Here is a 26,367-nt window from a genome sequence, read left to right as displayed (position 1 = left end):
TTGCATGTCCTTCTAGTTGCTGTATGTGGGACGTGGCTTCAGCATGGCTGGAGAAGCGGTGCGTCGGTGCGTGCCTGGGATCCGAGCCCGGGATCCGAACCCGGGCCGCCAGCAGTGGAGCATGTGCACTTAACTGCTAAGCCACGGGGCCGGCCCAAGGATAGACTTGTTTTTATTTCATATACTATGATACTGACAGTGGTGGCATTTAATGCAGTGACTTCTATTTGTTTTTCTTTAATTGACTTAATAATGTCATGGGGGTAGGCATCTTTCTGGTATATCACAGCACCACCCCACTGTAGTACTACTAGTGGGTCATTCATGAAATGCGTGCATGTGTCATGCTTATGGAAACATGTGGTACAGGAAATGCTGCTGACACATACCTCTGGGCTTTTTAAAACTTGCATCATTAACTCTTATCCACAGATGTGCTCCTCTGCTTTAAATCCCCTCTCCCCAATTTCCATTAGATTTTTTTAATACCCCATACTACTACTATTCCATTATTTTAGAGAAATTATCCCTTCTTGGCTTCAGTGACCTGCACCTGAGCCCCTCCTTCAATCATTAGCTGTTTATATTGCTGCTTAGAACCAGACAGTCAGATCTGTCCTTCATAACACCATTCTTAGGAGACAACTCAGTACTGCACTGTTAGTGTCCAGGTTTATACTACTCAACATCGTGTCATCATGGCTTCACGTGTATTACTCCCGTATCCAGTGAGACTAAAGGACATAGTCTAGAGTCAGAAGACCTGGGTTCTACCTATAGATCTGCTACTAACTAGCTTGATCATTTTGACCTGCCTTGGTTTGATTCCCAAAGGCAGACCTCAAGATAAGATTTCTGGGCACAATTAGTTTATTTAGGAGGTGATCCCAGGAAGTGGTTGAGAAAGAGGGGATGAGAGACAGGGAAGGGAGGAAGCACATATAAGGCATCTTGAGCAGCAGGTTACCACTGTGTGCAACTGTGGCTCAATTCAACGGGGACCTCGAAGGGCCGATGTAGACTAGAACAGAATTGAGGGATGAGAAGGTAGGGTTTTTATTATCTACGTAGTCCCATCACTCATTAGTGGAGAGTTGCTCCTGGAGTCTTAACTCCCTAGTGGTTTTCATCTTCCATGCTCTCTTCCCAGTGCACCCTAGGACCACAGAACATCCTCAGGCAGAGAGAAGCAGGCTGCCCTTGGCTGAACAGAAACCGTGAAGGTAACTTCCAGGGTTGGACCAAGGAGAAATGGACTCTGACAGAATCTGCTATCTTTAGAAACAGCATATACGTTAGCTAAGAACATAGACTTTGGCTCCTTAATTGAGTACTCCATGATAGTTCAACAAATAAGGCCTTTTTGAGCACTTACTCTGGGCCTAAAGGGTGTTTAGCATTTGGGGGCACAAAAGAAGTTTCCATAAGGAGCTTAGAATATAAGGCAAAGGGCAGTGACATGTACTGAGTGTTTGCCCTGGGTAGGCCTTTAAAATACCCGATCCCGTCAGTCCTGATATAGTGTGGCAAGGTAAGCATTATGATCGTGAGGCTCTGAGAGCTTGATTCTCTTGTTCAAGGTCCCACAGCAGATGGAGAAATAGAAACCAATTCATGGTCCTCTAGATAACAAATGTCCTCTCAGCTGGCTAAAGGGGAGCAGGGAGACCAGGCTGTGTCTGACCTCTGGTTTCTATCGCCTTGCTAAGAACTAATAAGTGAGCTTATTAAGGTTGTAGGATAAAAGATCAATATAAAAAATTGATTGTATTTCTCTATACCAGCAACAAACAATAGGAAATCAAAGTTTTAAAAATTCTGTTTATAATAGCATTAAAAAATATAAAATACTTAGGGATAAATCTGACAGAAGATGTGAAAGTTCTGTACACTGAAAACTGTGAATATTGCTGAAGGAAACTAAAGATCTAAATAAATGGAGAGAAATATGGCTCAGGAACTCAACATTGTTAAGATGTCGGTTCTCCCAGACGGATCTATAGATTCAATGGAATCCCAATCAGAATCCAAGCAGGCTTTTTTGTAGAAATTGGCAAGCTAATTCTAAAATTCATATGGAAATGCAAAGGACCTAGAATAGATAAAACAACTCTAAAAAAACAAGACAGTTGGAGAAGACTGACTTTAAGATTTATTACAGTGCTATGGTAATCTACTACCTTGCTCAAAAGGAAACTGTTCAACTGCCCCTGCATGATTTGGGTTGAACAACTAGGTGGACGCACTCAGAAACTGGAAGATGGATGAGATTGGCATGAGCAACCCTGAGCCTAAGTCTTGGGCCAGTTTGTTGCCTTGTGACATTAGCAACTCCAATATGTTCATGAAAATGACTTTTTTACTTGCTGATTACACAGTTGTCTCCCCTTATCTGTGGGGGACATGTTCTAAGATCCCCATTGGATGCCTGAAACCATGGATAGTACCAAACCCTATATATATATTATGTTTTTTCCTATACATACATACCTATAATAAAGCTTAATTTATAAATTAGGCACAGAAAGAGATTAATGATAACTAATAATAAAATAGAAAAATTATAACAATATATTGTAATAAAAGTTACCGTAGATCTTAGCAACCTCAGCATATGACTTTTTTTCTTTCCTTACTAAGTTGAGAACTCTCACCTTTTCACTTAAAGGAAGCACTTGACAGCTTCTTTTTGGCATATTCAAATTGCCAGCATCACTAGTCTTGCGCTTTGGGGCCATTAGTAAGTAAAATAAGGGTTGCGTGAACACAAGCACTGCAGTACTGCAACAGTCGATCTGATAACCCTGAGAGCTAACAAATGACTAACTGGTGGGTAGCATATATGGTATGGATACTCTGGACAAGAGGATGAGTCACGTCCAGAGCAGGACAGAGCAGGACAACATGAGGCTTCATCACGCTACTCAGTATGGTGGGAAATTTAAAATTTATGAATTGTTTATTTCTGGAATCTTCCATTTAATATTTTCAGACTGAGGTTGACTGAGGGTAACTGAAACCATGGATAAGGAGGAACTACTGTAGAGTACTTGCTGATTTTCTGGCTTTTATTGTTGCAAGATTGGGAACAACAGTCTTTCCAGCTCCCTACATCACTGAGCAGGAACTGTAAATCAATGGAATGAATTTTAAGTAAAAAGTAGAGGAGATGAAATAATTCAGTGGTCTATAACTGACGATATGAAATGAAGAAAGAGCCTCAGCCCAACTGGATATTGAAAGGTGTATAGAGAAACTAAGATATCCTAGAGCGTGAAGGCAAAGTTCTCTATCATGTCTCCATTTTCAACACCCCGTGAGATTCCTTCTCCAACATTCTCTAAATCGCTTACCTTTCTTAAGCTTCCTTGACTATTTCAAAGCTGAATTTCTCTTTATGAGTATATTTCCAATGGACATGTTGGAAATTATGACATCATTATCTTTGGGTAATAAAAGGACAAAAAGAGGGGCCTGCTGGGTGGTAGCAGTTAAGTTCACGCATTCAGCTTCAGCAGCCTGGGGTTTGCCGGTTCAGATCCTGGGCACGGGCCTACTCACCACTCATCAAGCCGTGCTGAGACAGGTCCCACATAGAAGAGCTACAACTCTACAACTATGATATACAACTATGTACTGGGGCTTTAGGGAGAAAAAAAAAGAAAGAAAGAAAAAGAGGAAGATTGGCAACAGATGTTAGTGCAGGGCCAATCTTCCTCAAAAAAAAAAAAAGACAAAAAGAGAAAATATTATCTGCTATGGGCGTGAAACAGAAATACAAGATTACCCATGACCTCTCAAATCTCAGAGAATGTACCTGGGCATTCCAAGAGTAGGAGAATAATTGGACATCATGTCATTTCCAATAAGATAGTCAACTACATCTCCAGAATATTTTGGCTACGTCATTGAAGAAAATGATTACCTCTTGTTCTGTGGAAAGCCTGTAGACAAGGTCAGCGTCATTGTGTTTTATAAAAGCGTCAGATAAAATCTCCCTCATAATAAAACCACAGAAATATTTTAAGGTTTATTTAAGCAACCTTATAGAGAAAGCAGATATAAAGCCTCTTTCACCTTAACCTACCAACTATTTAATTAACTCTATAACCTCTCCAAGTCCTCCAATTTTTATAGTTTAGTAATTGGTCCATATTATCTTATTTCATTTTTTATTAATTATTTCATATTTTGCTTGTTTCAGTATTAGTAAAACATGTATTATCAATTTAATGACAGCAAAATATTCCATTTCATTAATGAGTCTTGGGATTCTGAGTACAAGAAAGTTGAAAAAGACCTAAAAGGTAAATCTAGAAAAGATATTCACTGTAGAGATGATGAACCTGAGGCCCTGAAAAGCAGGATATATCAATGTTGTATTCTGTTCTGGTTATCTGTTGTTGCACAATAAATGATTTTTATTACCTTTTGTCGTTCTATGGGTTGACTGGGCACGGCTGGGTGGTTCTTGCTTTGGGTCTGTATCAGTCAGGGTTCTCCCGAGAAATAGAACTACATATAGACACAAATATATTATATATATATGGGTTTTTTTCTTTCCATCTTTCTTTTTTTAAAAAAATTGGCTGGAAACTTCAGCAGGAGTTGATGCAGCAATCTTGAGGCAGAATTTCTTCTTCTCCAGGAAACCTCAGTTTTTGCTCTTAAAGGCCTTCATTGATTGGATGAGGCCCACCCACTTCATTGAGGATAATCTCCTTACTTCAAGTCAACTGACTTTAGATGTTACCTACATCTACAAAATACTTTCCCAGCAACATCTAGATTAGTGTTCGATTAAATAACTGAGTACTATAGCCTAGCCAAGCTGACACATAAAACTAACCATGACGGGGTCTCTTATATTGTTACAGTCAGATGTCTTCGGAAGGCTCAATTAGGCTGGATGTCCAAGATGGCTTACTTCCGTGGCTGGTGGTTGATGCTGGCCATCGGCTTTGGAGTTCAGCTGGGGCTGTTGGCCAGCATGCCCACCTGATCCCTCTCTGCTGGTTGGCAGTTCTCTCAGCAGGTGGTTGGGTTCTGAGAGGGAGCCAGCATGCCAAGGAACAGGAAATGGAGGCTGCTAGGCCAGTTAGAGCCTATGCCTGGAGCCAGTACAGTGTCACTTCCACTGTGTTCTATTAGTCAAAGCAGTCATTGGCTCACTCAGATTCAAGAGAGTGGAGAAATAGAGTCCACCTCTTGATTGGAGAGTGGCAAGCCACACTGTAGAACGTATGGGCTGGGAAATTTAGTTGTGGACATTTTTTGAAAATATAATGGCTCTCGCTACTTCCATGCTCACTGGCTCACCATCCAACTGCCAGCACCTGCAACTCTGCCTCAGGGCTTTCACTGATGGCCAGAGTCTGCTGCCTCTTTTTTTTTTTTTTTTAATTTTTATTTATTTATTTATTTTATTTTTTTCCCCCAAAGCCCCAGTAGATAGTTGTATGTCATAGCTGCACATCCTTCTAGTTGCTGTATGTGGGACGTGGCCTCAGCGTGGCCAGACAAGCAGTGCGTGGGTGCGCACCCGGGATCTGAACCCGGGCCGCCAGCAGCAGCGTGTGCGCACTCAACCACTAAGCCACGGGCCGGCCCTCTGCTGCCTCTTGTGGGACAGGTCTCCAGCCACGGGAAATTAACAGCCAAGCAATGACTGACAAGAGTTGGGTACTACAATTCCCTTGCCTCTCAGAGCTCCTCTGGCAGGATTAAGCTGCAGCTGCAAACAATGGTAACTTGCCTGATAACTCAGTTTATTGCTCTTCCCTTCCTTGTTTCTCTTCCCTGCTCCCTCTATGTTGCTTCTTGAGAGCAACCGCTGAAAAATTTACTTGCCCTTGAATCTTTGTCTCAATGTCAGCTTCTGGGGGAACCCAACTCAAGTTACAGAGTAACTGGTCCGTGGTCAGAGCTAAAACTAGGGTCTGAGCTGAGCCCCAGTCAAGAGTACTTTCCATATTTGTTACACTCTGAAAGAGGTTCAGAATATTCTAGCAGAATATTCTAGCACTTAGCTTTACTGAGTGATGGAGGGAGGGCTTTCAAAAGAGAAAAATTCAAAGTGTGTGTGTTAGCTATCTTAAACAGATGTTTGGAAAGAGCACTGGACTGGGAGTCAGAAAATGTGGGTTCTCACTTTTGCTCTGTCGTGAACAAGTTGTGTAACTTCCCCAAGCAGAGCGAGAGAGGTTAAAATCTCCTGGAATCAGACCTCTGGTGTTCCCATGAGAGTCAAATGCATGATGTCTGCAAAAGCAGTATCATGATGAAAAATAGCAAATGAACGGAAGGAATTAATTTTTCTCATTTTTGGTGGCTCCATTCAACAAAACATTGTGTGTTTAATTTTTTTCACAAGCATCTCATGTGGTCTTGATCCTCATTCTACATTTGAGAAGTAGACAACTGCCCAGTTCACCAATTCATGCTGTCTGGATAGAGCAGGTTATGTCGAAAGTATCCAGTTTTTGTGTGTGTGTGTGTGTGTGTGCGTGCGCGCGCGTGTGAGGATGATCAGCCCTGAGCTAACATCCGTGCTAATCCTCCTCATTTTGCTGAGGAAGACTGGCTCTGAGCTAACATCTATTGCCAATCCTCCTCCTCCTTTTTCCCCCCAAAGCCCCAGCAGATAGTTGTATGCCATAGTTGCACATCCTTCTAGTTGCTGTATGTGGGGCGCCGCCTCAGCATGGCTGGACAAGCGGTGCCTTGGTGCGCGCCCAGGATCCGAACCCCGGGCCGCCAGTAGCGGAGCGCGTGCACTTAACCACTAAGCCACGGGCCTGCCTGAAAATATCCAGTTTTAAAACAGAGTCTTCACATAGGATTTTTAGCAGGCAGTTACCAATGGCCACTTTAACTAGAAAGAGCTGCTAGGATAGAAAGTCATCTCTCAGTCTGGTCAACAAATGTCCCTGCAACTGCAGAACATACTTAGGCACAGATAAAGCTAGCCAAGATATTTTTTTCCATTGGTTTATTTAAAAAAAAAAATTCACCTCATATTATGGCTTTTTCCCCCCTTCACTAGCTTCTGTAGGATTTATGAATTTCACCTAGCAGTGTTTGTGTATGTTGAGTTTTTGATACCTATCTCTTTGTGTGTTAGTGAGTAGGGTAGAAAAATGCAGACAACAGATAAATAGGGGAGAAAATATCTCAAGAATGGTCTTGGACACATTTAATAATATCGATCATATTCTGTGATAAAACATAAACACAGGGTCAAGATTTATGTACTTATTTGCTTACTAGATTGATCACACTTTCTAGTCAAAAAGGTAAAATGCAATTTAGCTGCATTTGAACATGTCTTGAGTTGACATTCGTTTTTATGTTATATTTTTAAAAGGGAAATAATTTGATTTAATCTACTTGCCAGCTTAACTAAATTCACAGCCATTTCCTACCAGAACAGGAACTGGCCTTCTCTTGCTACACACTAGCCTTGGCTTATGCTAAAGAGGGAAAGGACTTAATCTGGGAGTTACATTTCTTCCAGATACTAATTTCATACTGGATATTTACAAAAAATACAGTTGGTTAACAGATTCCTATCTACACCACCCCCACCAGAGGGGAGATATTCTTTCTTTTGTTCATTGTTCTGCTGGTGAGTTAGATCCTAAATGCTGAGAACTAATTACCCTCCTTGTGCCACTAAGACAACTCTTTACAGCACTTCACTTGCTTCTTCCATTGTATGGAATCAAATCATATGAATTTTCATTTAATTTGTTTATTCATTTGAAAAATCCATCTAATAGAAATAGGAAAAGGAAAAAAACTAGAAAATAAAACCAGTTTCTAACGACTTTAAAGTGAAACACACGTATTATTTTAAAAAAGAAAACCTCAAATTAAGGATTTAATTGAAAAAAAAATCCTTTATTTTCCTTTCTTCGTATCTATAGTATGGAAAAGACCACACAGCCCATTTGAGTTGGGGGAAAAGTTGTCCTTTGAAATGACTTCAGTGATATGATTTCATCTGTATTTCAAACGCATTAATTTCACACCGTCCGCAGTAGGTAATGAAGATGCACAAGTTCGGGTCAAATTCGCCCTCCGGAAAAACTGCAAATTAAGATGCTGTTGACGGATACGCCGCAGGCTGTCTTAAGCGTCGTGATCAAAATCCAAATAGTAAGGAGAGGGTCCCGGGAGGGATGCGTTTGGGATTTTGACAAACCCTCGACCAAACTCAGACGCCCAGCCTGCACTTTGGCGAATCTTTTTCCCAGGCAAGAGACCCCCTCAGCCCGCTCGGGGCTCGCAGTGTTTCCCAAGAGTGGTTCGACACCCTCTTCAACCCCCAAACCAGACACACCCCGACCCCGCCAACGGGTCTGGGCTGTCAAAACACGCGGCGGCTCGTTCAGTCCCAATAACTCGCGTGATGATTAATGAGCGGCCTGATGATTTAACGTCTCGTGTGATTAAATTATAGGGCGTGGGGGAGGGAGCTCTGCGCTCCCTCGCCGAGGGCCGACCGCGCCGCGCTGCGGGTCTGGGCTGCGGGCTCCTCCTCCGCGCGGCGCCCGGCCAGGCTCCGCGGGCGGCCGCTCCGCGCCCCCAGGGTCAGTGGGTCCCGGAAGGGCAGGGCGGCGGGGGTGGGGGTTGGAGGAAAGCGTGGCTTGGAGAGCAGAGCGGGGAGGTATGGGCACCGGGCAGCTTGGGTCTGAGCCGAAGAGCTGGGCGAGGCCGGCTCCTCCCCCTGCAAAGGGGTGTAGGGCCCGGGAAACAGCCCCGGGCGAAGGAAGAGCTCTCCCTTGAATCCTCTGTCTCTGCGCCACAGGGGCTTAGAGAGTTCCAGGGACCCGAGACCCCTGGGAGGAGGGGAGCCCTGGCCCCGCTGGGTCTCCTCCCAGCCCCCAACCCCTCGCGCCTGCACTTGGAGAGGGTTTCCCTGCAGGCGGGGATGTGGCGGCCGGGTCGAGCCACCCCAAGCCCCTTCTCTTCCCCAGCCCACGGACCCCAGCCCTGTCCCGTGTCCGGGGGGGGGGGGGTCCATGCCAACCCAGGGGCAGGCACGCCCGGCGGGGGGAGGGAGTATGAAGCCTCGCAAGAGCCTGGAGCCTCGGGACGGCGGAGAGACGCTAACGACACTCGAGGCGCAGAGTCTCCGGGGTGCCCAGCTTGATTGATGGGGGAGGAGGCGCGGGGAGCCGATCTAAGCCCCTTTGGGGTTACTAGGGGGACTCCTTGCTGTCACTCTCTTTTCCTTAAGGGGCCGAGGACAGGCTCCGGCGTGTCCACCCCTTCCTCTGGGAGAGGTGTGAGTGCGGGTTTGGAGGTGGCGCCCCGCACTGGTCCTCGTGGGTAAAGGGGCCGGCTGCCCTCACACTGTACCCCGCCGCCTTGGCGCAGTTCTGTCCCAAAGAGGCAGGTGGATGCTTTTGCTGCAACGCAGAAAAGCAGAGCTCCCGGTCTGCGCGGGGGGCGGCAGCCTCGGAGGGGTCCCTGAGAGGCCACTCGCGGGCCAGAGGGAGGGTCACCTCTTACTTCATGATCGCATCGAAGGGCTTAACTTTCAGCAAGGAGAGGCGAGGATGTCCCCGGAAGACCCTAGGAAACTGCAGCCCGGGCTGTTCAGATGCAGAGCGGGAGGGTGACAATGAGAGGGCCACACCCGGGCTCCGGAGGCCCGGTGTCCAGCGGTGCCCCGGGCCTGGCAGGAGAACAGCTGCTCAGCCGAGCAATGACATCCTGGGGGGGACGCCGCGAACTGAACCCAGGCTACCCGCTTTCCTTAAGCTAGAGAGGTCCGAGAGAGCTCCAGGAACGGCGTGCCTGGTGTCCGGTGCCTGGGCTCTAGGTGCGGTGGCTGAACCTCCCTCTGAGAAAGGGATAGAAGATCCTAGGCCGGGTTCCTCGGATATGCGGGAATTACCATTTCTTCCTCGGCTTCTCTAGATATTGGGAAGTAGCGCCAAGGAAGGGGGAAAGATCATGAACAACCAAATGGACTTGTAAACAGAGATCACAGTATGGGAAAAAATACATATATAATCTCAAAATATCCAAAGAGAATATAAAAATAAACTTGCCAAGCCAGAGCAGAAACAAGCTACTAATTCGTTCTTGGAGGATCAGCCTGAAATGCTGCAAGTTAGCGGAAGGTGTAGGCTGTGCCTACAATTCCAGGATATTCGGAACATACAAAATCCCCCTTAGGAAAAAAGTTTGAAGGGCAGGGGTGGTGGGGATGGAGGAAATGCTCAGAGCCTTGTCTTGTCCTTGGTCTGGGTGTGGTCCTGGAGGTGACTTTCTCCGGAATGGCCGAACCCGCTTCTGTCCAGGCCGGAAGGCTAGTGTGAAGAGGAGGTCACTCCCCTCAAGGTGCCTGAGTAATAAGTAAAAAGGGTTTATGGGCAAGGCTGTTGCCTGCGACCATCTCTGCAACCGGGAATAATTCTGCAGACAGGTAGCCCCAGATATCAGTAGTGTGCGCGCTGGCGCTCGAACCGCGGGTACCGACACGCCCCGAGGCCAGACGCGCAGGTCGCGGCCTGCCACTTTTGTCCCTGTTCTTAAGCTCATTTCTTAAATTTGCTCCTCGTCGGTGCTTCTCTCAGACACAAGCTGAACTCCTATATCTGGTTTCCACCCAAAACAGTGGCTGGGCCCACGGAGGACAATTTAAAAGCTCAGGGCCAACTTTTTCCTCCAAAAGGTGCCACATGCCGCGTAACTAATAGGCGCCTCGTGGATACAATATCTTTCCCAGAAATTGAATTTGGGTTCCAGAAACAGGACTGGAAAGATCCTAGACAGAAGTGTGTCCTTGGACAGAAGGACTTGGCATTCTCAATATTAACATGGGGGCAAGAGGGGAGCCCAGGTAGGTTTTATTTTCCAGATTATCGTCGATCTGTTGTCTGACTGAACGACGCCAGGATACAGTGAGGGTGATGGCAGTCTCCAATCTCTAACGATTCCCAACGTTTCGAAAGGAGAGTTAGTTTTATTCTCTTATGCACAAGATCACTCATGTCTAATGATGTCAGACACTTGCAAAATGACGTCAAATTGGTGGCGCTTTGGGTGGCATTGTTCATTCGACTTGCCAAGACGCGAGCGGGGCTGCCTTTTCCTGCCTCCAGAGCGCGAGTTCGCGCACTGATCTCACCCCTCGCTCTCAGCCCTGCTGCCGCGCATCATTTAGGCCAAGATCGGGTATAATAGAAAACACCATCAGCAGACAATTACCCTTTCAGAGGATTCACGTCTCCTCACAGACACTGTTATTTGAGAAATAGGATCATTTGATTTCATGTTGCACTAAATAACACCCAGCCGGTTCAAATTGCCAGCTTCTTAAAACCCGCCCATTGGAATAAATTGCAGCAGCCTCTTGCTTTTCAGGGCAATATGTTGGGCACCGGGCAGAACCTGTAAAAATAACTACAAAGCCAGCCCTGAGCCGTCGCTATTGGTGGGAAGGGCTCTGCCACCCCGCAGGCAAAGGCATTCAGCTACCCGGTTTCCTGCCACCGCCCCCTTCGCTCGCCAATTTAGAGATGACTCAACCACTGGGCTTGGGAATTAAAATGCACAGCCCCAGCCACCGGGAGAAAGCGCTTCCGGCCACACGGCGCGTTAGTGTCCCACGGAGAAAGATGGGCGGGTGTGCAAGGCGCAGATTTCCGTGTGTCCCGCCGCGCTGCCTGCGGGGCTTGCGCGTTTGGAGACTGCCGCGGGTCTGGGGCTCTGCGGCCGGCGTGTGCGCTCTCCAAGTTGGCGGGTCTTGGGTTCCCAGCTAGAGCGTTCCGCTGCTGCCGCGCCCTGCTTACCGGTGCGCCCTGCAGGCCTGCGGCCGCGGCGCCCCTCTCTGACCTCTGCACGGGCGCCTAGCCCGGGCCGTGGCTCGCGGAGTCTGACTGGGGACAGGAAGAGGAGGGAGCCTCATTGCGGCTTCAGCGCGGAGTCCAGAGGGAGAGGGCGAAGGAGAAAGGGAGGAGAGGGGCGAACTCCTGTTCGCTGCACACTCGCCACCAGAGAGGTTTCAGAAAGTATTAACCTTTTTGAAGTCGGCCACGAGCAGCGGTTTGTTAATTGACACCCTGTTCAACTGGGTGGCAATTGTTCAGCTCGATGGGGACGATCCACTCCCCCCCCCTTTGATATAAAAGAAGATTTGACTCCTTGGTGCTTGGTTCATTTGTGCCAAGGAGCAGGGTAACTGAAGACGAGCGGGGCCTTGGCGAACCTGTCTGTTGAAGTCTTTATTACATTTGTGTTAACGTACTTCACGAAGGCCGAATTAGATTCTCTCCCCCAGGTAAATTGAGGTCCGCCTACCGGAGACTCACCTGTGCACTCGATTTGAAGCGTGAACTGGAAGGACCCTTTTAGTGGGTCCTGAGACCCGGAGGGAGTTCATCTGAGCCTTTGGGGACAGGGTGGGAGCCTTTCCCCTTCCCCCGCACTGGGAGGAGCCAGGGAGCAGGGGGGTGTGGGGAGGCGCCCAGAGGGGAGGTTACAGGCGGGCCGAGTGGGCAACTAAATTTCTCTCTCTGGGGTCGGCGCAGACTTTAGCTCAGGAGCAGTGTCGGGGGTGGGGGGGGTTTGCGGGGAAGGCGTGGGCCTCTGCCCAAGATGGGGTGATGGAGGCCTGAGCGTGCCTGCACCCTCCATTTGGCCTTGCCCTGCGGACCCTGAGCCACGCTGTCCCTTAGCGTTTTGCCCATTCTTCTCTCCCCCAAGTAACAGCGCCATCTACGAGGCCCGAGTATACCCAAACCAAACCCTGGGCCGGGTTGGGCGGCGGGCCTTCAGAGCGGCCCTCCGAGTCTGGGAGGAGGCCGGGAAGAGCAGCCTCGCAAGCCGCCAGCTCTGGCCCTGTGTATCCTGATCCGAGGCAGGCCGGGGTTGCCCACCCAAGCCCAGGGAGAGCCCCAGGGCCTGCTCCATCCAGGTCCCTACCCTAAGGCTCTCGCGCCCGCACCCCGAGCGGCACACTGCTCCTGCCCCGAGTGCCTCTGCGAGCCTCCAGCCCGCCCCCGCCCCCCCCAGCTCAGGGCGCTCCCTCCCAATTCCCCAAGTCCTCCCCACGGGTGCAGCCACGGAACCATTTTTTGGTCAAACGCCAAGCCCAAACACGACAAGTTTTCGAGGAGTCAGAACAGGGTGATTAAATTCGGAGGAGCCGGAACACACGTCTTGCCCGGCTTCAATCTTCTCTGTCCGCGCGAGTGGAACTGCAGACGCGCAGACGTGGAACGGCTGCACCGCGGGCATCGCGACTGACATTGGAGCCCCAGAGCTGGCAGAGGCTGGGCCGCAGGGGACTCCAGGGCCGGCGTGGGTGGGCCTCTTCCACCACACACGCCTCCCTCTCTCTTTCGGACCAGAGCCGGGCAGCGCTTCAAGTCCGACCTCCAGCACTGGGTGGGGGAGTCTTGTGTCCGCCCTGTCCCGGCCTGGGAGCCCCAGGTGAGAGCAGTGAGAACCAGTTGTCGCGGCTCCTGTGGGCTGCGGCCTCGGGCTTTGGCCGTGGCCAGCAGGTCATCCCCTTGGCTCTCTATTCCCGCCTCCACCGGGGTCACGTCTCCGCAGTGCGGCCCCGCGCTACCCTCCCTGGCCCGCTCTCCCTCCATGTCGCCGCATTTACCAGCGAGTTTTGTTCCCCCGTCGGATTCCGGGCCGAGGGGCTGTAACCGTGCTCTCCTCCGACGGACGCTAATCAAGTAATTTCCCCATCCCAGCCCCATCAAATCGCTCTTTAGCTGTTGAAGCGCGGAGTTTTGCTCGCCTTTTCACATGCTAATCACGCCAATTCAGCGGCTCTCGGTGGGGCTGTTTGTCGCGGGATAAATCTTGTTTGCCGGCTGCATGATTAATTGATATTGTTGTCTGGCTTTTGTGGGGGCCGCGAGGAGCTGAAAGGCGGCACGTTGTGACTGCGCCGGGGGCCGCTGGCGACAGCATCGGGCTGCCGAGGTCCCGGCGAGGTCGAGCCGGGGCTGACGACATTAAGCGCCCGATTTGGTTTTCCTTATTAAAAAGATGATGAAAGACTCAGAGACCCTAGTTTACCCACCACCGGGGCGCAGAAACCGCACGGAGTTTAAGCCACAAGCGCAAAGCCGGGCGTTTGCTCAATTCAGAGAAAAGAGTGGGTGTCACTTCTCCACGCGGGAGACACATCGCGTTTCGGCCCACCCGGGCTATCGGTGGGACTTGAACATGGGTGCGCAGCGTTGTGCTTTGGTTTTTCAAACAAAGAATAAAATCTTTATTTTTTTTCCGGTCGGGCGTTGTAAAGTCGGGTTAACACCCTTAAAAGATAAATGAAAGGCAGCCAGAGCTCAGATGGAGACCTTGCAGGCAGCGGGGGAGGCAAGCAGCGCAGTGGTGCGTCCAAGCCTGACCCGGGGGTGCGGAAGCGTGGAGCGCTTACAGGGAGTCGGTGGCGGCGGCGCGGCCGGGCGCTAACGCCGACCTCGCAGCATCGCTAAGGCCCACGGCCGCCTGCAGGCCAGCGTTTCATTTGCCAGCACGGGGCCCTGGTCTTGGCTGTGTTTTCCCGCTGCCCACAGGTGTGCAGTCAAACCAACAAATTCCTCCGCCCTCCGCACCCCTCCCGCCCTCTCCCCTGCGTCCTGGGGTTTTATCCTCTACGGACGTCCCCGAAAACTTGGCGATTCAATTAAATAATTCCAGTTACGTGATGCTCCTACCGCCTGCTTATTGCAAATATTTCCTTTTTTGAGTCGTTAAAAAAAAAAAAGCAAAGAGAAGAAAAGAAACTGTCGCCTTCGCTTTCTCTGCGAGCGGAGTAATTGATAGGCGCCACCGGAGGTCAGAATTTGCATAAGAATTAAGAGCAGTAAATTAATTTAATATTCCATGCACATCTCCAATTATTCCCGGAGACCTTTGTCTCGGTGGCTGCCAGAGAGGGGATTCAGCTGCTCTTCAGCCAAACAACATCTGTGCGGTTAATAATTTGATAAACACCTCATACAAATAGTTTCTGAATTATCTGGCAGCCCAGTGACTATTCAGTTTGGAAACGTTTTGGCAGGGTCTCCCGGTGTCCGAGGGCCTCAGGCGTCCGCCCAGACAAATGTCTTCTTATCTTTTAAACATCAGCAGTCGACAATGTGAAAATAAGTCATTATCATTAAGTAATAACCCTGCCCTTTAAAAAAAAAATAAAAACGCCTGGGTCATCACAGTGTCGGCAGGTCGTCTATTAAAGACCGTGAGATGAACAGACTTGCTGGAGAGGGGGACTGAGCGAAGAACAACCTGAAGGGGAGGGAAAGACGTGGGTGTTGGGGAGCGACTGGATGGGGTGGGGAGCTTTTTTTCTTTGATATCACGGATTGAAATTGAGTGACTGGACTTGTGTAATGGAAATATTTACAAGGTAAGGAAGGGTCTTGGTGATTGCTACTGGAAGGGGAACCGGGTAGGTAGGTGAGAGGGAGACCAGCTCTTTGCTGTATTGCTTCTGTCCCTTTCGCTGTTCTCCCTACACGCAGATATTATTTATTCCAAAAATGAATACATAAAAAACAAATTCTCACCAGAAAACAGGGGTGGATTATTTTGGCTGGATATAGTCCTTAAGCGACTTCTCCCCATTCCTTCTCCTGACCACACTTCCTCCTTCCTACCTTCCCCCACCAGCCAGTGCCCCCCAGCCTCCTGGCAGCTTCCCACAAAGCACAGGTATGTCAGCCTAAACCTTGGGTTGGCCCGAATTTGCAAGGAAGCACTTGCAGAAGGATGCTATCCTGTTGTCAAAACAGACTTGAATTTAGACACTTTTCCTTTGCTGTCCCTGTCTCTGCACTAAAGATTTCATGGCTCTGATTATCTTCCTTTATCTTTCCGCCACCCATAGCAGAGCCCTGTTCCTCATATAAAGTCTAGAAAGGAACCATTTGATCTTGAATGAGACTCAGATTGCTCTAATTTTTGCAACCTGTGCAATGCAGCTCTATTTACTAGAAGTCTGTTTTTACCCTGGAATTGTTCTGCCAGGACTTCACTATAGTAGGTTGTTCCACTAGGATTCTTATCTTTGTCTATACATTCCTTCATGTCTGATGTATACACCTCACCTATTCAATATTCTACTTTCTATTTCCTACGCTGCTGACAATCTAAGTACTTGAAGCCACTGTAAACTACCCCATAGTTCTGAATAGTGTCGAAGCAGTAATATGATAGAGCCTTGTCCTTGTACTCTAATGAGCCTGGGGTAGCAGTGAGCTTTAAATACAGGCACACCCTTCAGACTTCAGGTCTAAATATACGACTTTACACTGAATGCAGTGCTTGCCTGGGCTCAATTGAAGAATTACTTTTCCAGAAAACAAGTCATTGTGTCACAAGAATAGGACAATAGCTTTTCTACCAGGTACATTCATTTCTGTTTTTAACATTTTCTTCTTGCATTTCATTATATTTTTTTCCCTTAGAACTATGGACACCGCCGGGCCTTGCAGGCTTTTATAAGCACACAAATCGTCTCTGTTCTTTATGATGGGGGGTCTCTGTCTGCATCTTTTTTATTAATTTCTGACTTTGATTCAGACTTCTCTATTCAGTGGGCTGATTTGGAAACATTTCTTTTCTTAAATGGAACATTATCAATTCTTTTGGGAACCATTCTAATTTTAAACACCAACATATTCCATTTCTTAATCTGCAGCTCTGATGTTACTCATTTTTATGCACACAACCCATCTCCTTGGGCTGTGGTTCTTTTATGCTTGATATTTATCTTCTTTACATTTGTTTGACTATTTTTCAAGGTAGTATATGGGCAGAAAATGACTATTAAGCAAGAAGGCAGGGAACTCTGATTATGTTTTTGACTATGTAAGTAAAGCCACAGAACACTGAAATTTTGAGATTTTTTTTTTACTGATGAGCCCTCTCCAGAAAAGCCGTCTGGATACCATTAAAGTTGATGAGTTTGGAAAGATTATCCTGATAAATGGTGGGCCTCTTGGTGATTAGACACATATTTTCAACATGGTCTCTTAAATGAGACTGAGGTCTGCGTTTGGAGGGAGGTTTGCTGTGCATAACAGAAAATTGTTGGGGAAAAAATCTAGAGTACCACCTTACTTTGTAGAGTTCAAATCTCTACAAAGGTGATGTTCAATAACTTAAGCAACACATACCCTGGTTATTTCCAACCTAATTATGAAAGAAATATACCTTCTATCTTGGGAAAAGTTGAAGAATGGCCAAGGGGCAGAATAATGATTTAAAAACTCAGTGCTATCTCTATCGAGGTTAAAGGATTTTATTTTTTTAATTTGAGAGAGGAAAACAGGGCAGAGCTACTAAACAAATTTTTCCAATGAAGAAATTCTTTCAATTCATTTGCTTCCATTGCTCTTCAAAAAAAAAAAGACAAGTTCTACATATATGACCAGCTTAAACCCAAATCTAGTCAAAAACTGAATTTGAAAAATATGGGTCAGCATATAAGAGATAAGCAGGATTCACTTAGATAAACCTGTCTGCTCTCATTTTCCTCTACTTCAATATTTAAATAAGCTTTGCTGGGTGCTGATGCCAGGTGAGCATCTCCATTCCTGATATGGGGTTCAAAAAAAAAAAAAAAAAGAGCTTCAGCACTTATTAGCCTGTGGATAATTGCAAGCCACAGAGTAAGTCCAGATTCTTCAACGATGACTGTAAAATGTCTCTGATCATCATGGATGTCAGCCAGTCTGATGGTTCTTGTCTCTCCCTCCCCTGGCCAGGAGTTGTGATTAGTACTGACAGATCGAGCTTCACCTGACTCCAGGGGCACCCTTCACATTGCTGTTATTGTAGATTTGTATGGTTTTTAAGACACTGTTCTGGTGTATGGCAGTAAAGTTCCTTGAGGAGGAGGGCCATTATTATGTTTTAAAAAATACTCACCAAGGGGCAACATGGGCTACAAGTGAGGCTGGTTGGCTCTGCTTAAAGGGGAAGATCATGGGCAGTAGTGACTATGCCATTTGCTTTGGCCAGAAAGTCCAATCTAGCACCCTCGTGTAGACTGAACTTGAGAGGGTTTCCAAGGGCTTATTCTGCTTTGCTGGCTCTCTTATAAGGGGAGATGAATCCTGCAGACTATCAGATGCTTTTTTTTTTTTTTTTGGTGAGGAAGATTAGCCTTGAGCTAACATCTGTTGCCAATCCTCCCCTTTTTTTGCTGAGGAAGATTGGCCTTGAGCTAACATCTCTGCCCATCTTCCTCCATTTTATATGTGGGACGCCTGCCAAAGCATGGCTCAATAAGTGGTGCCTAGGTCTGTACCCGGGATCCGGGCCTGTGAATCCCTGGCTGCTGAAGCGGAGCACATGAACTTAACAACTCTGCCACCGGGCTGGCCCCAGAATATCAGACTCTTAAGCGTGACATTTGAGACTTGCCACAGTGGGGGTAGAAAGAAAAAAAATGGTAGGCAGAAGGCTTATAGTTCTAGTTGCCCACTAACTAGCTGCAAGCTCTTGGGCAATCACCTAATCTTCCTGTGTCAGAGACTCCTGTATGCTACTTCTCACCAATTTATTCTCTTTTTGCTGGGCACATGGCTGCCCAGCTGGACTACATTTCCCAGCCTCCCTTGCAGCTACATTTAGCCCATGTGACTAAGTTCTCACCAATGGATTGCAAGCAGAAATGGTGGGTGTAATTGTCATCTCATCCTTGCACCTTCCTGTTCTTTCTTGCTGTCTGGGAATGATGCTAATGGAGGCCACAAATTGAGGATGACAAAGCTCCTCCAATGACCTGGGTTTGCAAGATGACTTCCTGGAGCAGAGTCTACCCTCTCACCCTCTCTTAATGGGGAGAAATAAATTTCTATTGTGTTTGAAAAACTGCGTATTTTTGTTCACTTTGTTACAGCACTCACCCCAAATCTGCATCTTGGTTTTATTTTTCTTAACTGTAAAATGAGAGTATCTTAGTTTGGGTTTCCCCAAAAGCAAGCAGTTTATTGGGAGGTGATCTCAGGAAACGCCAGTAAAAGAGTGGGGTTGAGAGACAGGGAAAGGGAGGTGGCCATTAAAGTGCATTATAAAGCAAGTTACCATTGTGGGCAACTGGGATTTGATTCTACTGAGAAAACTCTGGGGAACTGTGTAGAACACCTGCCTTAGAGTAAGTCCACCTGAGCTGGAGTATTTCTACCCCAGTTCCCATTAGTCACTGGCTGAGGGTTCCTCTTCATGGGCATTATTTCCCCAGCACTTCTGGCCTGTTGCATAGGTAGAGTGGGCTGCAGGGGCCAAAAAAAGCACCCAGACAATGAGAAGCAGGTACTGGTGGTTGGATATTGAGCTGGTACGCACTGAAGTATAAGGGCAAGGGTCTCCGGACAGGACACTGACTGCATCTGCTACAGAGGGCATTGATGAATAGTCTTGAAGATCTCCTTCCCACATTAAAGTTCTCTGGGCCCAGTTTATGAATCTGTATTCTTCTAGTTGCTAATCTGAAATGTCCGCTCTAGCCAGATAGGTTTGCTTAATTTAGGGCTCCCCAAATACCATGTGCATGCGTTCTCATTTTATTTACGCCATCCTTTCACGTGGAAAGCATCTCAATGCTCGTGTACTCCCCTTTATCCCCATTGAATCAGTTATCTATTGCTGTTTAACTAACCACCCTAAAACTTAGTGGCTTAAAACAACAACGGTTCATTATTTTTCACAATTCCATGAGTCAGGAATTTGGGCAAGACTTGCTGGGTACTTCTTCTCCATGGAGTGTCAGTTGGGCTTATTCATGTAGAATGACCAAGATGGCTTCTCATCTTCCAGGGCCTCTCTTCACATGGACTCTCATCATTCAGTAGCCCAGCCTGGACTTCCCCACAACATGGCAGCTGGGGTCCAAGAGGGAAGAAGTGGAAGCTACTAGTCCTTTTAAGGCCTGTGCCACTGGAAGTCTCAAAATGTCATTCCCATCTCATTCTGTTGGTTAAAGCCAGTCACAAGGTGGGGATGGAAAATGGGCTCCTCCTCTGAAGAGAGGAGCTGCATGTGGTAAAGGAATGGAAGAACTGAGATGGCCGTATTTGGATACTATATCTTGCCTACCCGTTCTTTTCCACTTATTCAAATCTCTAAGACATACTCCTATCCTACCTCATATAAGAGGCCTTTCCTATTATGCTAGTCCTTTGGGGTCTAGCCCTGTCTGCAATCCTAGGGCACCTCTTATTATACACACTTGTTGTTTTGTCCTTAGTCATTTACTGTCTTGTGACACTTTTTGCTGCTGCTTATTGCTGACTCTTTGAGGGCAGAAAATGCAGGTTAGACTTCAGAACATTTGTACAGTGGGAGCACACAGCGGACTCTCGATGTGTGTCTGTGCAAAGACAAAGGGAGGACACAGAAGTAAGGGCTGGGTGGAGGGAGTGACCAGCATGCATATGCCTTTGGGCTGAGATCTAGATCAGTCAACCTCATTTCTAGTAGATTTAGCTAGAGTCATCAACTGCTTATTCTGAAAATCAAGTAAGTCTGAAATCCTCCCAGCCTACAGGAGGCTTAGGTGACACACACCTCTACATGCAGGAATAGCGGTGTTTGTGACTGGAATGGATCACCCGAAAGGTGCCTGGAAGAATTCCCCTTCTTAGACACCACTTCTCCATGATGTACTGTTCCCTTGTGTCAAGCATTGCCCTCTTTGAAAATGCAAGTACTATCTTTGAAAATGCAAGTACTACCCGTTGGAGAGGGAATGGGAAGTGGAGGAGGGATGTGGAAATTTGAATCTTTGATAGTGCAAAATTAACTGATAAGAGCAGTGTTTATTTTTCTCTCATAGAAGAAACTGGGGCAGCATGAATGTGCTGGAAGATTAGAGATTACTGATGCTAAAGGAAGGAGAACTGAAGAGGAAGGATACCTGTGGACAAGTCATCTCCCTTCATGTCAGAAGGGCCAGTTGTCCAGGAGGGGACATTCTGAACAATGCATTGTCCCGGGCATTAGAAAGTGGGTAGCATTCTCATGGACAGCAGAGAAAAGTGGAAACATGAGCCAAAGGAGGATTCCAGAACTTATGAGCAGGTTTGTGTGGGTTTGCAGTCAGAGGATGGACATCCCTCCAAACTCTGGGATCTAATCTATGTTGTGACTGTGTCTTTAGTCACTAGGTTTCCACAGGGAGAGTAAGCCTGTGGGAAAACTGGCCCATGGTGTCCACAGGAAGTGGAATAAGTATCGTTGTTGTGTTTTAGTAGAACCAGCAAAGGAAGATCAGCAGACAACTGGGATGAGTCTAAGTGCTAAAGATTGACAAGACTTCCTCTGTTGCTCCTAGTGACTCGTGGGGGCACTTCTAAAGCTCCCTGAGCATGCAACTCCCATCCCGCTTTTTTATTAAATGTCCTGAATTGCCCTTTTGGATCAAAACTGTCTTTATTATATCAATCAAAAAAGGCTTGTTTCAGCCCACCTCATGGCTAAGGATATCGATGTGTAAAAGATGACGGTTTCAACACATTATCAGGACTGGCAACTTTTTGTGCACTGATGTTGACTGGCATGCAGAAAATGTGCTTTACTGGATTCTTGGAAATTTGTAATGGACGCTGGCTCTAGGAGAGGCAGAACAGAGCATAGACTCTGCCATGGGTCACATCTGTGTTTAAATTCTGCCTCTGTCACTAGCCTTGTGACCTTGAGAACATTTGAAAATTCTATTAGATGTGTCAAAAGATTTCCTCATCTGGAAAGTGGGAATAGTAATACCTAAGTCACAGGGTTGTTGTGAGTAATAAATAAGTAAATATATGCTAAGTTTCTAGAAAGTTCCATGGCACAAAGTTATATATAATAAATGACTTTTAAAACAAGGTTCTTTTTTGTTACTTACCATCTGATCATTTCACCATACTACTGTGCTTGCAGAGTATGTATGCATTTTCCATTTACCATCAGAAAAGATACATAGGCATATGTGATGCCTAAAGACAGGGAAGAAATCCAGAGGATCTAGGATCACTGGCCATCCTGTTAATTGAAGAGAACCTTTTGGCACAAATTTGGGGGATTCATAAAGAAGATGAAATTTTAGAGCCATCACAGAAACAAATTCTTTTTTATGGTTGAAATGACAGATGACCCGGTTATAAAAATTGGCAGAAGCCCCTGGATGGAACTCTTCCTTCTGCCTAGAACATTCAACCCCTAATTGCCTGTTGACTGGGCTTTCCCACTGCTTCGTTATTAAAATCTCTTACAAATGTGTAAAGAAACCCTTGTCCTTTTGGATGACCCCTAGATCTTGAGAGTCATCCTTTTCTGCATTCTCTGAATCCCAAACACATTGAGACTTGCTCCTCAGATGGGAGCCTTGGTAAACAGTCCCACTTGTTCTATCTTTATCCCTTGACCAAACTTCTCCACATGCAATCATGTCTCAAAAAAAAAAAAAAAATTAAGAACAATCCTTCCCATCATCATCTTCTCTTCCAAAGGCTATTTGTTGGTTGATGACACCAAGAATTTGCAGTGTCCTCAAACGCTTGGTGGAGCAAACATCTTTGCATTAACTCTTTAATTGAGCTGAAGCACCCTGACAAGGGGTCTTTATTTAGCTATTTGTCAGGAAGCCAGGACCCAGGGATTTCAGAAAGAACAAAAAGAACTTGATAACTTTACAAAACTCCTCTCCAAAAATTGGAAAGAAGAAAAAAATTGCCTGGAGCAAATTAATTTAAAGATAAATACCAGATATATCTGAGAAATTGCTGGAAATGAATGTACTTACTGATGTCACCTTTCTGAAGGCAGTCAGATTCTTGAGTTTTATTTCACTCATTATAGTCGGTGCCCATTGTCAAGGATGTATTCTTCCAGGAAAAGTAAAGGCAAATTTCTTGGCATTTGCTTTGCTATATCTCCCATTGGAAAACTCATTAAAGAGCCATTCCTGATGGCAACTGGAGATGTAAATGAAATGCACCCCCTTTTAGTATTTGGTTGAGATGGCCCAAATGTTTGGCTGTCATTAAACTTTCTCCAAGCAGTATTCATAAAAATAAACCGAAGTTGTGAATATGCAACATCATTAAATTGATGTCAGTAGTCACCGTTGGAGGGGAATGGGAATCAGGTCTGCATTGCAGAATGCTCTCTGTTGACAACTATGGCTTCACCTCCACTCTTTGGGGAGCGAGGAGAGGCTGCACAATCCCTTTACTGAGTTTTTAACCAAGTTGCTATTCCACTCTTTCTTTTATGGAGCCGTAGAAGTGTCTGTAATGCAAGATTAAAACGGTTCTGTGCAGTGGTTTGCAATGGCTGTGCCCAAATAAAATATGACAGCTCTCTCCTAGGGCCTGTATGTCAGCAGAGGGAGCTCGGTAACAAGCCGCATTATGCTTTCGGCTGTGCATACTGATTGCAAATTGTGTGGGTTCTCCTCGATGCCATAATAAAAACAAGGTGTTTGTGTGTGTGTGTGTGTGTGTGTGTGTGTGTGTGTGAGAGAGAGAGAGAGAGAGAGAGAGAGAGAAATAGAGAATTTCATTCTCCCAACTGATTATGAACCTTATACATAGCAAGCAATGGAGAAACGATGCTCAGATTTCCTGTAGCAGAGGACACACACACACACACACACACACACACACACACACACACTTACACACTGACAGGCTAATGGCTACTTTCCCAAAGAGTGGTTAGAAAGAAGTAGTAAATGGGACTGTGTTGATGCTGGGAGAAGACCCGGGCAAAGATCAAGATACCCAGCAACATATCGGATAACACATAATTGGCGGGTCACAGCCAAATGAGTGTAGTCATGCATTGCCGGGCAGGCCTTTGCCGGTGATAAAGACACTTGTAAACAATTCAGTCCCAGAACATGGCAATAATATGTTGATCCGGCGTGTAATGAGGTGTCCCTGGAATCAATAAGCAGTCCTGGAGAGCAGGGAGCAAGGGCAGTGGCTGTCTTTTTGATGACCTTCCTTACCACGGAGGACCCCATCTCCCCTGAAGAGGACTTTTCTCATTTTGCAGCCAGCTCCGAGTGTCAGAACTTCCACTCGCAGCCAGCAAAAGAACAGCCAGGCCCTGCATGCTAATGAAGTCCAGGCTACTTTGCACCTTTTCATCCGCACATTATGCTCTTGACTCTGGAGAAGGTGGGAATTAGGCCGGACCCCAGTGTCAGACCGCCTGTTGGCTCGGCTCCGGAAAACTGGTAATTGAAGCTGATGACTGATGCGAGGGAGGCCTGAATTTGGAAATAAACAGTTTCAAGCACTGCATGTCATTTCTAGAGAGACTGCTGAGAGAATGGAAATGAGCTCCGTTTCTTGAATCTAATGCAGTTTCTCAGCAGGAAAAACATCGTCTTTTAGACAACAATGCCAGTCATTAAGATTTAAATGTTCTGGCGATAATAGAAGAACTGGCCTCCCTGTTCACAAACAGCACTTATGTAAATGTCTTTCAACACCCAGATCTACATTTAATCCACGCCCAGAAAGATAACTGTTTCGGCAAGCGGAACCAAATGCAATTCTTAGTCTATAAAGATCATTCATAAGGAGAGAGAGGGAAACAGTAAAATTGTTTGCCAACACATCACATAGCGTTGCCCATCAGCGCCAGCGACAACGACAACTCCCTGTTGAAACAATGAAAGGACATTCGGAAGTCCACAATAAAACACCCCGGAGCCACGCTTTCCCTGGTTCTTTTTGCACTGCTGTATTTCATTCCAAATAATATGCCATCCTGGCCTTTTCTGTGGAAATGGCATGAATATTCCCTACATTACATGCAGAATCTATATTTGGATGGTGAATCTGTTTAATGTTGCTATAGAAGCCCAAATCTGAACCCATTCACTTGTAATCTTTTAAAAGAGTTCTTCGTCATGCATTTATTTCATTTTCTCTTAACATTACTGGGTTGTCAAAAAACCCCAGACCAAACACGATAAATGGTTTAGTCCCTTCTCTTCAGTCTGCTGAGATTAATTGGACGTTGTGTTGCGTATGCAAAAAGAAGGGCTCGTAACCCATACACAGCCTTTTGTGTTTTAAGAGGCTTTAAAAATCATTTTTACTAGACATCCCTCCAGCCCAGTTCTTTCTGTGCAGGTGAAACACCTTCAGGAAGAAAATTACAAGCCTGGAGAAGAGGAGAACAAGGCCAGTGGCATTTATCGTGGCAGGCCGGAGTGATTCCTGAATAACCCTCAGTTTGCTCTTTTCTCTCTTCTCTTCCCTACCAGAAGTGAGATTTCGATATTTTGGGCCTTTTTCAATTTAATGGCGACATACGGGATTCTCACAGCCAGTCTTTGGTTTGTTAGCGACATCAAGGATATCAGCACAACTTGAGAGAAACCGAAGACGGCTGGGGTGTTATTGTCACTTCAGTTTAAAGGTAGCAAACCTATCTTGCAGAGGATCAACACTGAATTATTTCAACATTTCAAAAATATAGATAAGCAATGCATTTCTAATAGCGTGGATACTTGTGGATACTGGGTAGGTCAATGAATATTCAGCAATCTTTTGCATGACATAAATGAAACTCAGTGAGAAACAGGTTAAATCTTAAACACACACACACACACAGAGGCACACCTACCCCTCGCTGTGACAATGTTGCTCCATTCTGACTTTATTCCTGTGTCTCGTGGGGTCTCCCATGACATAATGGCTAAAAAAGAGGGAGAAAATTGGGGTCACTAAAATGCAATAATGGTAATCTCAGGCTGTCTGTGCATGATGTACACGTACACTAGGAATTCAGTATTTATATAGTGATTCCTTCTGTGTCCAGTGCAGTATTGAGTTTTTTGAAAAGCTTTCATGTGTATTTCCTCACTGGACTCTCATCACAAGCCTATGGCACAAAAGTCTATTTTATTAACATGTAAGAAATGGGAGGGGATAGAAATGATGTGATTTTTCTGATGTCACACAGTAAATACAGTGGTAAAGCCAGAATCAGAACTTTCTGTTTTAAACATTTGCCATCGTGTTCTTTTCTATAAATCCACATTCTCCTGTGTAGATACTTTTGATAAAGTTATGCAGTATTAGGCTATTTCTACTTTTATCCTTCACAAGTACTACCTCTTCTGTTGCTGTTACGAGGTTGAAATTGTTCTGACTTGGAAGCAGGAAGTGCAACTCCAATTGTCCTGAGGAAGAATAGCCAAGAGCAAGATTTTTTCCACTCTTTAATGGCCACTGGTGGTGACTACTATAGTAATAGCATCCTTATTGTGTGGAGAGTGTTGCCTGGATAAGAAGCAGTGATTCAGTATAATTTAAGGGTCAAGAACCTGGGCTTGGCTTTGGTTCAAATCTTGGCTCTATCACT

General features: G+C 46.2%; 1 long non-coding RNA gene across 1 annotated transcript; it reads left to right on the top strand.

The window, feature by feature from the left end:
- Positions 1-1,176: 1,176 nt before the first annotated feature.
- Positions 1,177-20,596, top strand: LOC131403261 (uncharacterized). Its single transcript, XR_009219346.1, has 4 exons — positions 1,177-1,223; positions 8,043-8,160; positions 19,813-19,989; positions 20,536-20,596. It is a non-coding gene; the product is annotated as an uncharacterized LOC131403261 (long non-coding RNA).
- The last annotated feature ends 5,771 nt before the right edge of the window (positions 20,597-26,367 follow it).

The sequence above is a fragment of the Diceros bicornis genome, unplaced genomic scaffold (genome assembly GCF_020826845.1).
Source record: "Diceros bicornis minor isolate mBicDic1 unplaced genomic scaffold, mDicBic1.mat.cur scaffold_61_ctg1, whole genome shotgun sequence".
NCBI lineage: Eukaryota > Metazoa > Chordata > Mammalia > Perissodactyla > Rhinocerotidae > Diceros > Diceros bicornis.
This window is presented reverse-complemented; position numbering and strand designations above follow the sequence as displayed.